At 41.6% G+C, this 15728-nt stretch overlaps 1 pseudogene; it reads right to left on the bottom strand.

The window, feature by feature from the left end:
- Nucleotides 1–586: 586 nt before the first annotated feature.
- The window catches only part of LOC112404585 (calpastatin pseudogene), a 38305-nt pseudogene continuing 23163 nt past the window's right edge, over nt 587–15728 (bottom strand).

Genomic DNA, 15728 nt, shown 5'->3' with positions numbered 1-15728 from the left:
AAAGAATGAAATAATGCTATCTGTGGCAACATGCATGGACCTAGAGATCATCATACTTAGTGAAGTAAGTCAGAGACAAATATATATCGCTTATATGTGGAATCTAAAAAAATGATACAAATGAACTTATTTACAAAACAGAAACAGACTCACAGACACAGAAAACAAACTTATGGTTACCAAAGGGGAAGGAGGGGAGGGATAAACTAGGAGTTTGGGATTAAAATATACACACTACTATATATAAAATAGATAACCAACAAGGACCTGCTGTACAGCACAGGGAACTATACTCAGTATCTTGTAATAATCTACAAAGGAAGAGAATGTAAATGTAAATAGATATAGATATATAGATATTCAAAGTTTATCAATACTCAGTAGAATAACACAGGTGAACCAGACAAATTCAGTTTCTTTTCAGGAAAAGAATAACAAACAATGTTTAGGATGTCAAAAGACTCAACAAATACCACTGTCTAGAAGCCACTCAGAAAATATTTCTGCTGTCAAAGCCTTTTGTTCTTCAAAAGTCACCATCTACCAGATGAAGATTTTAATATGCAGATACCAAATAGTGTGAACTTTAATTTGTACTTTTTCCACCAGCTTTTCGCCTGGAAGTTTCCTCCTTTGCCTTTGCAGAATCCTTTGCTTTATCCCCATTCTTGGGTGCTTTGGAGCTGGAAGCAGTTTTCTTGTCTCGGTCCCTTGCTGTGTTCTCTGAGGTTTCTGTAGCTGACTGACAGCTGTCGAAGTCCCCTGAGAGGGCATCAGTGAGGTCTTGGGCATCTGCAGGTTTCTCTGATGCCTCAGGTTTCTCTGTAGGTGGTGTTGCTGGTTCGACCACATCGTCATCATCCAAGAGATGTCGATATTCAGGTGGGATGGTGTCATCCCTTTATCCCAGTTTGTCTCTGTGTTCAGCTTTCGCTTTTGCCTCGACTTTATCCTCTAGGGGGTTTGTTCCCATCTGGGTCAGGCTGTCTTTGCCCGAGACTGTCAGAAAGTTGATCCGGGGCATTGTCAAGTTCTTTGTCATGACTCTGCGGAGTGTCAGGGGGTGGACCTGCATAGTGGGTGGGTGGAGCTGGGGTTGGGGAAACTACTTCAGATATGACAGCCGAAAGTTTAGCATCTTCAAATTGAGGAGATGAAGTGTTTGGGGGAACGCTGAAGTCCTTGGACAAAGCATTAAGGAGGAAGTCTTCACTCAAGGGTGGGAGCAGTTCCTTGGGCTCCTTTATATCTATAGTTATAGATATACAGATATCTATATCTCTATATATCTGATTCACTTTGCTGTACACCTGAAACTAACACGACATTGTAAATCAACTACACTTGAATAAAAATTTTTTTTAAATAAAATATTTAAAAAGCCACCTAGGGAAAAAAAACCAAAACCAAAACCAAAAACATGTCATCCTAAACTGGAAAGATTTAGTTTCAAAACACCCACAGTACTCTTCATTTTACAACTAGTAAGTAAGCTTATACATTTAAAACAGACAAAAGAAGGATCCACCATGTAGAGAACTGCTCAGTCCCCTAATGTCTAGATGCCATTGAGAATTCACTCATTAGAAACAATTTTTTTTCTATAAAGATTTCTTGAGCAACTACCATGTGTCAGGCTCTGTGCTAGATGCCAGACTTATAAAGAGGAACAGGCAGAGTCCCTACCCTAATGCTTGTCACTGACTATACAAGAAGAGAGTCACACCCGTGGCTTCCGAGAACCAGTGAGATCCCTGCTGGGCCAACAATGGGAACAGAGGATTCTAGGAGCAGAGGAAGGTGATTCGTTCTGCCTGGGGCTCCGGTATCTGGAAAGCATCACGAACGAGGTAGTACTGAGGGTAAATGAATGGACAGTAGGAAGAAGGCAAACGATGTGCTTGGCCATTAGTGGGTAACCTGGTGCTTCTAGATCATAAAGACACCAGACTGAAAAAGTAAGCTGGTGTGTGATAATGAAAGTCTTTAATGTAAAGACTTTGGGCTTTATCTCTTAGGCAGGAGAAATCCCTGGATATTCTTAAAAACAGCATCATGGCATGATTAGAAGTCTAATGAAATAAGAAACAGCAACCAACTGAATCATTCTTAAATGATCAAGACTAGATTCAAACAAACTCCAAATCTAACCAGAATTTAAAAGTATTTCAGATATGAGACGAATAGCACATAAAATGTAAGGAATCCCATTTGTTTGATTAAGACAGAAAGAAGAGTGCACAAATGATTTTCATTCAAGTTCAGTCTGAAGCCTGACTTCTTATCTGGTGCTTTTACAGAGAAAAGGAAACCAGTCTCCCAGGTTTAAATTTGGATTCCCAAGGTATATCTGACTTTGTAGCCAGGACACAAAGCCCCTTAGTGATGCTAGTATTTTTCTTCTGCTTCAAGATTGCATTTTCTTCCAGGTCAGTGAAAAAAAGCACTTCGGTCACACACTCACCATTATCTACTTTTTTTCTCTTGATTCCTGGTATATGCAGCATGTGGGAAAAAGACCATGGTCCCCTGATCCACCTTTGTCCTCATTAATGTGTCTTATTTAAATGTGTAGACTTCTGATTTTTACTCCAGAAAAAAAGACGTTTTACTCTTTAAATTTATATATGCTGCCCAATGCCCTGAAGTGCTAGAATATACCAGACTTTTCTTTCTCCCTTTCTTTCTCCCTTCCTTTCTTTCTCCCTTCCTTCCTTCCTTCCTTTCTTTCCTCCCTCCCTCCTTCCCTTCCTTCCTTTCTCCCTTCCTTCCTTCCTTCCTTTCCTCCCTCCCTCCTTCCCTTCCTTCCTTATTACAATTATTAAGAACTTTGAAGATACTGGCAATAATTTTCAGACACCAGACTTTCTCCTAATAATCTAGAATCAGTCTAGGACCAACTTAGAATCTCTGGATCTTTATGAGTAATGGAGGATACTTCTAGGAACACTTTTCAGAGGCCTAGGAATGTTCCTCTCCAGCTAAGACATCTCCCAGCCACACCTCCATGTGTCTGTAAACATACGTCCCTCAAACACACCCTGGCCTTCATCAGCCTCCCTAATAAAGCAGTGCACACATTAAGGCCCATCTGGTCTGCCCTTAAAAGCAAGTCTCTGCAGGCATCAGAGGAATCTTCTGGCCACTCCCATCTGTCAGTTCACTAACCGCTGACATTACCCGAGGCCTCAGAACCACATCTACTAGAGTTGGGAAGAGATCTTAGAGACCATCTAACCCGTATGTGTTCACATTTTATTTTTGCAACAAACTCTTTTCTTCAAACAAATTAATATCTCAGATCAAATTTAAAACATCTTAAGAGAGCTCACTGCTTGATATAAAACACGTACAAGTGGTGGGAAAAGTTAAGTTTTCCTCCCCCCCACCCCACCACGGGTCTGAAAGGCAAAACCCTTGGGCCCTGCAGAGCCTAGTTTGAAAACCAATGGCTAATTGAACTCTCTCCTTTCATAAGTGATGAAACAAAGGTTCAGACACATGAAGCCATCTGCCCAAGGTCTCAGCATTCAAAGAGAAGTCAGTATCCTAATTCTAGTCTGATTTATCCCAAAGCCTCAGGTCCTTCCACAGGGCTCTGCATGCTGCCCACCTTGCACTGCTGGAGACTTATCCCCAGTGGTTTCTACCAAGGTAGAATTGTGGATGTTCATTTTGATGATCTATTTGCTTGGTAATAAGTCTTGTTATATTATTTTTCTCTCTTTCTTAAGAAGTACAACTCACAGTTTTGCTCATGAAGTACAAGTTGATTTTTGGGGTTTTTTTTTTTTTGCATCTTGTACCTAAAGCAATGAAGTCTGGCCCAGGAGCACATATTCATCAGTGTGATGTAGACTTCTACCTGTATTTCTTTTGGTGAATTTTCTGCTCACACCATAGCTAGTGTCGACCATGTTTATGAATGTTTCATCCTCTCTGGCATTGGTTGACTTTTTCATCTTGCTGGAGTTGCTTCCACCTAGAGTGGTTATATAGTTTATCTTCTAAACTGGGACATTTTTGAGAGTAAAAGGGGATTCAACTAATTACTAACCTGGGACAACAGGTGTAAACCAGGACTGTCCTGGACAAACCAGGACATCCCACAGCCGGGATGATGCTGAAGAAGTTTCAGTTGGGTAGAGTAATATGCTTTTTTTTTTTTTTTTTAACATTTTTAAAATATTAAAAAATAGTTAATTTAAAATGTGTTATTTTCAGGTATATAGCAAAGTGATTCAGTTACACATATCTATCTATCTATTCTTTTTCAGATTCTTTTCCATTATAGGTTATTACAAGATATTGAATATAGTTCCCTGTGTTATACAGAAGTTCCTTTTTGTTTATCTCTTTTATATATACTAGTGTGTATCTGTTCATCCCAAACATGGAAACCACAGGAGAAATGATGGAGAAGTACAAACACCAAGAGAAAAAAACAGAAAGTTTGAGGAACTGGTGTGATTGGCAACTTGCAACCAGAATAATGAGCTCTGAGGCTGGTTGATTGGAACCTACAGTCCATAGGACTGGGTAGCCGATATGGGCAAAGAGTAGGAAGGAGGAAAAGCGGAGGAAACCTCCAAAAGCAGGTTAGAGAATAGAAGTGGCTGTAAGTAGGGAATGTGGCTACTGAGTTTTCTTCAATTGTCTATACAGAATTGTCTACACCAGACTTTCCAGCAGGGTGAGTCCTAAATTCCTGCAACAATGACAGGAGACAGGAGGTACTCTGATACTCCTCGGACACAGATCTGAGTACATCCTGACAAGGATGAGCTCTGGAGGATGTGATGGAGGAGAAGAATGTTGGCATCACCTCAGCACGTGACACTGGGGTTAGAGAGGACAGCTGCCCCCATTCCCAGTTGGTGCCGGTCCCATAGCACTGTTGTCTGCCTGCAGCCACATCAGAATTCTCAAACCAGGCTTGTGAGGGTCTCACCACTGAGAAGCTATGTGGTCCTGATGCTTACTTAGCAGAAAGGCAGCCATTTTGGGTTGCTTCATATGTCATGGTCACCCAACAACTATTCATGTCACATCTGAGCCTCGGAAGGGCGGACGGCATTATTCAAAGTCACCAGCAAGTGAATGACAGAGCTCAGACTTTATTTCAAGCCTCTGGAATCCTAGTGAAGCACTCTCTCTTCCATGAAGGGATGTCATATGACTCTCATGCATTTTCAGCTTTTAAATTTCAGGTTTGAAATTCGATGTTGAACATGGACAGTTTGCCACTACTCGTGGACCTCTGAGTAAATTCAGTCTTTCACAACATGATGTTTTACAATCGTTGACAGGTAACGGGGATGACAAAAGTCGACATCGATGTCTTTTGACTTTAAATTGGTAATGATCTGTAAGGTTCATCCATCATGTGAAGGCAGCCTAGAATTAAATCCATGCGTAACACAAGGGAAATCGTTGCCCTGTAGCTGTTGATTTTCTCCTTGCAGTTCTGGGGGGGAGGGGTAATGCAATTTTGCTCCACCTATGGGATGTTATAGGAAAAGTCAACTTGCTAGTGTGTGACATGGGCCAACAGCATCATCTGGAAACACCAAAATTCAGGTCCCACTTCAGACCTTCTGATTCAGAATCTGTATTTTAACAATACCCCCCAGAAGATCTGTAAGCACATTACAGTTGAGAAGCACAAACTTGCAGGCTTGCTGAGTTGCAGAAGAAGAATTTGTCGGCTATGAATGGGCCTTTCATGGTCAGCTTTGTCCTGCCCCTAACTGATTTGCAGGGACTGGATGCAGAGTCTCAGTGCACTCAGTAAAGTCATCTGGCTGTTTTTCAGGCAGCTTATCTCCAGTAAAGCATGGTGAGAAAACAAGGCAGGTGAACACCGGGTATTGGCACATCCATCTATGTAGATATGTTTCCTAGAATTAATTTTAACTTGTGAATTTTTCTTCTCCCTACTGACGGGGTAGAGTTTTGTTATACCTCTCACACCACTATAACCAAAGACTTCCTAGCCCTAGCTAATTTCTCATTTGCATTGAAATTGTATTGAACAAGAATGAAACAATAAAAGGACTCGAAATGGTCCCTTGTAAAGCTCTAGAATCAAATTTAACCAGAGTTGGAAGAAATCACTTCAAACCTCTTCTCCCATCAAGTCCATTTCCTCCTTTGGTGTCACCATCTCTTCACAGGGACATGATTGGGTGACTAATTGTGGATTTCCCCAGGCTTCCAGACTGGATTTTACAACTTGCTTAAGGATTGTTGACTTCTTGGTCATGGCTGACTGGTTCCCGTCCCTTTTGCCAAAAGACTAAAGCTTCCTGCTCCCCTATAATCTCTTGCATATGAATTTTTTGCTCTTGATGGAGTTACTAAGCTGATCAAATTGCCATCCTAAGTCAAACATCAACATCAAGGATTATTTCATGTTACAAGTATTCTTTTCTCAGAAGCAAGACAATCTTATCCCAGGTTCCCAGAAGGATTTGAATATTTGTATACTTATCTCATGTTGCCCAAACGTTTCTGGACCTCACCAGCCCAGGGCTGGTAACAGGACTGCATTTCTATCTGTGCCCAAATTGTAATCCTTTGAGCTCAAGCAAGAACAAAGCCTCCTCTCCTTTGTCCATCAGTTACTTTCAGGTGGTCCCCACGAAGTTCCTCCCAGGTATGTCCAAACCAGGCAGTCAGCTGTGGTTGCCAAGCAGCCTCTTCTGTCCTAGCTTGTCCTGCTGCAAAGCTTAATTACTAACCCCAGCTTCCCTAATAACTAGACAAAAGCATTCAGGCTTATTAATGAATTTTTTAAAAAGATATTGGGGAGTGTGTGATAACTAGCACTATTTGAGCTTCAGCTCAGATAATGCCAAATGCAAAGTACCACCCTCAGCGATATTATGGTCGGTCCTTGATTATGTGTGGCAATAAAGTGGGAGGGGCAGTGAGTGGCCTTGTTTTCATCTTTTCCAGATCTACATGTATTCTTTTTTTTTTTAATCTCTGGGATGCAAGGATGGTTTTACATACGCAAATCAGTAAATGTGATCTGCTACATTAATACAATGAAAGATAAAAGTCACATGGTCATTTCAATACATGCATAAAGACATTTGACAGAATATAACATCTTTTCATGATGAAAAACTCAACACAGCAAAGGCCATATATGACTAAGCCACAGCTAATACCATATTCAACCATGGAAATCTGGAAACATCTTTATTGGGGTATAATTGCTTTACAATGGTGTGTTAGTTTCTGCTTTATAACAAAGTGAATCAGTTATACATATACATATGTCCCCATATCTCTTCCCTCTTGCGTCTCCCTCCCTCCCCCCCCATCCCACCCCTCTAGGTGGTCACAAAGCACCGAGTTGATCTCCCTGTGCTACATGTATTCTTGAAGCGAATTCAGCCATGCATTCAACAAAGACAGCCTTGTTCTTCCATGCTGTCAGTAGAATTACAATTCTAGGGGTGCCTGCAACAGACCAAGGATCTGGACTGTTCTGAGAATGGGGAGCCATATGATGTTTTTTATTGACCAACAGAAGCTTAGCATGTATATGACGCACTGTAGGTGCCTAGTATTTGCTGAGTGAGTAAGGGAATCCACTCAAGCACGCTCTCTGGATCCAAGCAACCCAAGCCTCAAGAAGACGGATGTGAGGAGCTGATTGACCATGCCTGGAACCAGGGGGTGGGTAGAAGAGAAGGAAACAGGGGACGCCACTTTTCTTGTTTTGTCACCTCATTCCCATAATGAGCCTCTGGCTTAGGAGTCTGGATATAAAAGTCATGCTTATTTTTTTTCTCTTATACTGTTTTCTTATTTTACATATGATTCCTTCTGTTCTTACCAACCTCCGTGGTTTAAAATAGTGGGCTTCCAGGCTTCCCTGGTGGCGCAGTGGTTGAGAGTCCGCCTGCCGATGCAGGGGACGTGGGTTCGTGCCCCGGTCCGGGAAGATCCCACGTGCCGCGGAGTGGCTGGGCCCGTGAGCCATGGCCGCTGAGCCTGTGCGTCCGGAGCCTGTGCTCCGCAACGGGAGAGGCCACAACAGTGAGAGGCCCGCGTAAAAAAAAAAAAAAAAAAAAATAGTGGGCTTCCAATTGTGGTGCGTGTGCAAGTTCATACCTTCATGCACCCAATTCCCTATTGAAGAGCTCCACTTGGACTACTTTCCTTTGGTTCATCAAACTTGAAGCCCAAACTAACTCAATCATCCTCTCCAATGCAGGTCTTCCGTCTCGATTTCTTATGTGGTTGGCAGGTGCACCCATACACCCAGCTTCCCAAGACTGAAAACACCTTTATCCTTTTTTTCTTCCTCTCTCTCACTGCTGGCATCCAACCAATCTTCAAAAACCACCGAGTCTAGTCTCTGAATCTGTCTCAAACCTGTTCACTTCTTTCCATTCCTTTACCTATCTCCTGATATCACGGCCACGTATGGGTGTGCAGTTGCGAACTGTGTGTTATACAAGTGGTGGACGTGCGATTCGTGTTGTTGTCTATTTAGAAGGTGCCCCTTGTGGTGTGTTAAGCTCAGCCTGCACGGATCACTGCAGGTATTCACCCCTTCTGTCCATTGGCCAGAGTGACTTTTCAAAAGATAAATCTAACCATCCTCCCCCTCTCTGCTTAGAACACTTTATTGCCCTTAGTATTGATGAGTTTGCTCGGGCGGCCATAACAAAATACCACAGCCTGGCGGGCTTCAACAACAGATTTTCTCACAGTTCTTGAGGCTGAAAGTCCAAGATCAAGGTATCAGCAGAGCTTTCTTCTGAGACCTTTCTTTTTCCTTGGCTGCTAGATTGCTGTCCTCATCCTGTGTCTTCACACGGTCTTCCCGCTGTGTGTCTGAATCTCCTCTTATGAGGATACCAGTCACATTGGTTAGGACTCACCCTAATAACTCCAGTTTAATTTAATTACCTCTTTAAGTACCCTTTCTCCAAATACAGTCACATTTTGAGGTCCTGGAGATTAGGGATTCAACATATGAATTTGGGGAAGTGGTGCAGGGACATGGTTCAGCCCCAAACACCCTTGGGATAAAATCCAACCTGCCTAATATGGCTTTCAAGGCCTCTCAGGATGGGACCACTGCCTTCCCTCTGGCCCCAGCTCTCACCCTTCCCTCTGGCACTCTCTACTCCACCTCGTCAGCCCCCCGCCCCCCACCTCTGGGCCCTCTCCCATCTTCTGAGTGGCCTCTGCAGACGCCGTCACCTCTGCCTGGAATACCGATCTCCCCGTTCACCTGAGAAATGGCTACTCATCCTTCAAGCCTCATGGTAGATGCACCCCTTACACTGGCAAGCCCTTTGTGTGTCCAGGTGTCTAGATTCCAAGGTGTCTCTCTTTTGATTTCCTGTGAAATCTTATGTTTTCACCGATTACAGTACTTTTTGCACTCTTGTATAATTACCAGTTGGCTTGTCTGTGACCCCGAGCAGGCAAGAGCCATTGTGTTCATGAGAAGGCCCTTGAAAACCAAAAAGTCTCTGAGACACACAGAAATGAATTCTGAAATACGGCCCATGTGAGTGGGAGGCCCATGGGGGTAGGGATCCGGGCAGATGGGTCTCTGGGCTTCTGAACACACTTTCATCTGCTGTTGCTTAATTTCCATGAGCTTAAAAGCTACTGGGGACTCAATTGTCATGTGGCATTTAGTCTTATAAGTCCAAATTACAGCTTGGAAATCATCCAGCAAATTCATTTCTGGGTAAGGCAAGCATATGAAAAGATTGCAGTATGTGATTCCATGTCCAAAATATTATAGTAAGTATCAGTCACATTTGCATTCAAATGTTATGCTATTTATTCCAAATATGGCAGTGCTGTGATTATGTGATAAACATGAAACAGGCAAAATGGTTATTTACATTTTGTCTTCAGTTTTCTAATAACAGTGTTTAAGTTTATTGATCTTGGTTTTTTTTTCTCTCATTCAGCCTGCTGTCATTTTCTCTGAAAATCATGTAAATAACCAACTCAGTAGGAAATAATGTTTCCTGTTCTCTCTTTCTTTTTACTTGTATAGAGACTCTCATCTTCACCCTTCTGTCTTGAATGGACTGTGTTAAGCAAAGACAAGATATGTTGGATCATAATTAAAGGAATATTTATTTAAATCTATCACTAGAAGAAAGAGACACACTTTCAGTGGCCCCGAATTTCCAAGGACCAGGCACATGATCAGGAAACCCCTGATTCGAACTCATGAGACCAGAGATTTGAGAATTGCACCTGCCCCATGATCGCCTTCAGGGATGTTTTAAACGTTATTCTGTATCCTATAAGTAATACATATTTTTAAAATTAGAAAATAAAAGTAGGCAAAAACAAACCACCAACTTAAAAACATTTCAATAGGATTATGCTGTATTATAATTTGTTTTTTTCTTATTATTCCATGTTCACAAATATACTTCTTTAATATCATTTTATTGTTAAATCTGTTTATCCTTCAGTATATAATATCCATAGTCACTGCAAAAATTTATACACGTAGAATCTGAAATTCTTTAGGTCTCTCACCCCAATCCAACTCCTTAGGTATATACCCTTATTTGAAAATGCACTGAGGTTTTCAATAAACTTTTTACTTTGGAAAACTTTTGGATTTTCATAAAAACTGCCAAGATAGTATAGAGAGTTCCCACATGCCCCTCACCCAGTTTTCCCATTGTTCACACCTTATATGACTGTGGTACTTTTGTCAAAATTAAGAAACTGATGTTGGTATATTACGCTTAAATAAATTCCAAACTTTGAGTTTCGTCAGTTTTCCACTGATGTCCTCTTTCTGTTCAGGATCCAGTCCAGGGCACCACACTGTACATAGCTGTCATGTCTCCCAGGCACCCCCTGGTCTGTGACAGTTTCTCTGTCATTCCTTGTTTTTCCTGATCGTGACAGAATTGAGGAGTACAGGTCTGGGAGGACAATCGTTTTAAGCCATTCATCAATATTCTTCCACGTATGTGTGTTAAGGTGCTAAACCTAGCGAGATATACATTTTGATACAAATATGACTTATACTCTACTCGTTTTATAATTTTTAAAATTGTGATGTCATCCTGTATCATCACTTAAAAAAAAACAAAACAGTTTCGGGCTTCCCTGGTGGTGCAGTGGTTGAGAGTCCGCCTGCCGATGCAGGGGACACGGGTTCGTGCCCCAGTCCGGGAGGATCCCACATGCCACGGAGCGGCTGGGCCCGCGAGCCATGGCCACTGAGCCTGCGCGTCCGGAGCCTGTGCTCCGCAACGGGAGAGGCCACGACAGTGAGAGGCCCGCGTACCGCAAAAAAAACCCCACAAAAAACAGTTTCATAGTATTCCATTGTGGAAACTAAATCTTCATTCTTAACCAGCCTCAGATGACAGATGTCTCCTTAACCTTCTATATTGAGATTCCCAACTCTGCTGCAATGACCATCCTTGATCTATATTTCCAGGCATGTCCCTGATCATTTTCTAAGGATAAATATGAAAAGCTGCCAAGACTTTTCTCTAAAAAAATGATCTAAATGGCCCATTAGGTCTCCAAAAAGTTTCTGTGTATTTACACTGCCAGCGTCCATGCACACATCTGCATATCACCCGGCAATGCTTTCCCTGACACGGAGAGCTGCTGTCCTTCAGCTCTGACAACTTGATAGAAGAAAAGTGGCTGATGACACGTGTGGCTGAATTTTCTTCATGTCTATTAGCCATATGTCTTTCTTCTTTTTATGGCCATGATCACATTAGGATAGGGGGAGGAGAAGGGAACAGGTCATCTCTTTTTTAATTCATTTATAAAAGTTTATTCTGTATTGAGGCTCATGACCTCTTAACCTGATATCTTGAAATTATTTTTCTTCAGTTACTGTTCTCCTTATTTTGCTGATAAATTTTAGAAAGGGACATTTCAGTTTTTTTATTCAGCCAACAATCCTGTTTCCCATGATAATTTCTGTTAAGTATTAGAGTCATAAGGCCTTTTCCCATATTATCATTCCGTTGTTATTCACCTGTATTTTCTTCTGATATTTTCATGTCTCTATTTCTTTAAATATTTAACCCAGTTGGGGTTTATTTTGGTTTGAGATAGGGTTCTAACTTTGTTTTACCAAATGGTTAGCCAGCTGTCTCAATACCATTTAATGAACAACCCAGCTTTTCACCACTGATTTGAAAGTCTATTTTAACACCTCATATTTGGGGACTGGAAGTAGACCACCTGTTAAGGACCCAGGAGAGGTTTCCAACAAGGGAAACAGGAACAGACAATAGTTGGAAACCTTTCCAATTTTGTTTCCAGTTAAATTGTCAGTGTTTGCCAAAAGATACAGTCCGAGCCAAATCCAAAGATACATTTCTATTCCTGCTTTGTCCAGACTTTATATCTCTCTTATTCTGTTCCTTCCTCCCAGAAGTAGAGGTCACTGCCTTAGGGAGCAGCTCAGGACCTTAGGCAACTACTGTTTGCAAAACTGCACATGTGCTCTGGAATGAATTTTATTAAAAGCTTCCCCAAGGTTTATGGTAAACTTCCTACTTCTGCCATTTCTGTACATTTCTGCATAGAGAAAAAACTCTATCCCCCCCAACTGAAAAACCCACCACAAGTTACTAAGTCCATAACAGCTTATAAGCTTATTTGCAAATTCACTGATTTATTTGAAGAATTAAAATTTACCTGACAATCACTATCTAGAGACCAGGCATTAGACTAACATTTTTAAATTTCACCCATTTCTAAGGAGTGGATGTCATTATTGGCCCCCATCTTACAGGTGAGAAATGGAGGCACAGAGAGGTTAAGTAATCTTCTGAATGTCACACAGCTCTAAGTGGTGGAGGAAGAATTCCAACTCCATCACAGCCTATGCTGACAGCCATCACCTTCATCCAAAACTGAAGGTTGATACGTTCCCATGGTAACAATAAAGGGTTCCTTGTACAGCTTCTGATTTCTGGACTGAAAGACTTTAGTAGCTACCAGTGACCACTTCCTGATCATCGTGATTTGCTTCACTCTTGAGGTGTGTTTTTTTCTAGGTTGTGAAATGAAATCCGCAAGGACACCAAGTCTTGAGTTGGAGTGCGGGCTCCATACATTGCATTGCTAAGCCATTTCTCCGATGGTACAAAAATAATGTCCATAGAGTTTTATTGGGTGCTGAGGCTTTATATCTGCTCTGTTTCCCCTGTGGATTATACCATGTACCCTGAATGATGGCAGCTGACCCAGAGCCAATGACTCCTCACATTTCTGTTTCTCCAGACCTCTCTGTGCTCCCTGCTGTCTGCTCACAGTGAGAAGTTTTTTTTGTTTTGCTTTGTTTTTTTGCTGTACGCGGGCCTCTCACTGTTGTGGCCTCTCCCGCTGCGGAGCACAGGCTCCAGACGCGCAGGCTCAGCGGCCATGGCTCACGGGCCCAGCCGCTCCACGGCATGGGGGATCTTCCCAGACCGGGGCACGAACCCGTGTCCCCTGCATCGGCAGGCGGACTCTCAACCACTGCGCCGCCAGGGAAGCCCCACAGTGAGAAGTTTTGATTCATTACCTTTGCAGTTATTCATTTTCAGAAGATAGCAATTAGAATAGGATCTAGTCATCTCGTGCTCAAAGTACTTAAAGGGTCTTTTCCATTCACCCCCTGATCTTACAGATTAGGAGGCTGAAGTCAGAGTAAATGATGTGCCCAACGGCCCACAGCTGTTTAGCAGCAGAGCGTGATGGATCCCTCAGATCTCCTGACCCCCTGACTTTCCTCTTTGTCCAACAGCTTGCTGCTGCCTTCAGCTGTACGACCAATCCTGCTTCTCGGTGATTTCTTTTTTTTTTTTTTTTTTTTTTGCAGTCACTGGATAGCTGACTCAGGTTTCATGTAACCAAACACAGCTTGAAAGTACTCTTCCCTGTCGCTTACAACAAAGTGTCCGTGGAAGAGTTTATGGTGGAGATGTATGTGCTTGACTTCAAGCTTCTCATCTTTTCTTAATAAAAAGACATGCAATATACAGTGTCGCACCCCCGCCACGGAGGGATCAGAGCCTGGATAATTTGTAAGTACATCCCCTCACTCCTTTTAATGGTCCGATGTCACAAAGGCTCTTTCCAGTGCCTGCAAAACACAGTTCTTGCATTTCTCATTGTCACTGCGTTCGATCAGTGCACTCTGCAAAACGTGCTTTTAATTTTCTACCCAAAAATACTATGTGAAAACTGCAGTTGGCTCACTTGGCATCCATTCCCAGCCCCTTCTTTCTTGTCATGATCTACTCTGCAGTCTGGAAAATTGAATACTTATTCCTCAGCATCCTTTGTTGGCCATGTGAGATTAACCAAGTCTGTTGAGGGGTTTTCTGGGAAACAGTCCTGATGAGAAGGAGGTAGAGACGCAGAAGGTGGGCTCTCTTCGTCTTTCTTTCTACCGGGAGTGTTGATGTGATGCCCAGAGGTGCAACAGCCATCTTGTAGCAATGAAGCAACAAACATAAAAATAAAAACCAAAAAGCTAAGGAAGACAGGATGAAAAGCTAAGAAGGGCCTGTGTCTCTGATGACATCACTAAGCATCTCTAAGAACTAGAGATCCCTAACATATATTGTTTGCTTTATTTTAAATACGAAAATATGGTTTTAAAAATATATTTTGAAAATAGGAAAATATAGAGAGAGCTGGTGAATAAAACTTAATCATAGTTGCAGCAGCTAATTTGCAAGTGCTGATATTTTAATAAGTGTTTTCTCAATATGCCATTTCTCTGAACATTTTTAACCTATTAAAATAGCATTACCGTCTACACTGCTTTGTAATTGGCTTTTTGTTTTTTATTTCATGATGAATTATGAGCATTTTCCCGTGGCATTAAATACTCTTATATAACATGGTTTATAACAGCCCTGTTGTATTCTGTTCTATGAATATGCCAATATTTCTTTAACCAATTCTTCATCGTTGGACTCTTTAGTTTTTTGCTACTTTTTACCATTATTAATACTTACATTATAAGCAACCTTGTCCATTAACCTTTATGTTAATCTCCTTTTCCTTAGGGTCAGTTCCCCAAAGTGGAATCATTTGGTCAGAAGGAATGATGATCTTTATTACTTTTGATACTTATTGGCAGTATTTCTGCCAAAAAGTATATTAAGGTGGTTCCTGCCATGACTGTGTTTATAAGTTGGTACACAGCTCAGAGCACTCCTCTAAAGTTTTGTCACTTTCATTTTATTTAAAGGGCTAATTACGAGGTCTCCCTTTTCTCCACATCCTCTCTAACATCTGTTGTTTGTAGACTTTTTGACAATGGCCATTCTGACCAGTGTGAGGTGTTACCTCATGGGTGTTTTGATTTGCATTTCTCTAATAATTAGTGATGTTAAGCATCTTTTCATATGCCTCTTGGCCATCTGTATGTCTTCTTTGGAAAAATGTCTATTCAAGTCTTCTGCCCATTTTTTGATTGGGTTGTTTTTTGATATTGAGTTGTATGAGCTGTTTGTATATTTTGAATATTAACCCCTTGTTGGTCATATCACTGGCAAATATTTTCTCCCATTCAGCAGGTTGTCTTTTCACTTTGTTGATGGTTTCCTTTTGCTGTGCAAAACCTTTTAAGTTTAATTAGGTCCCATTTGTTTATTTCTGCTTTTATTTCTTTTGGCTTAGGCAACTGATCCAAGAAAATATTGCTACGATTTATGTCAAAGAGTGTTCTGCCT

Source organism: Neophocaena asiaeorientalis, unplaced genomic scaffold, assembly GCF_003031525.2.
Source record: "Neophocaena asiaeorientalis asiaeorientalis breed wild unplaced genomic scaffold, Neophocaena_asiaeorientalis_V1.1 scaffold540, whole genome shotgun sequence".
Taxonomy (NCBI): domain Eukaryota; kingdom Metazoa; phylum Chordata; class Mammalia; order Artiodactyla; family Phocoenidae; genus Neophocaena; species Neophocaena asiaeorientalis.
Note: the sequence above shows the minus strand (reverse complement) of the source record. Positions and strands in the feature narration are given on the sequence as shown.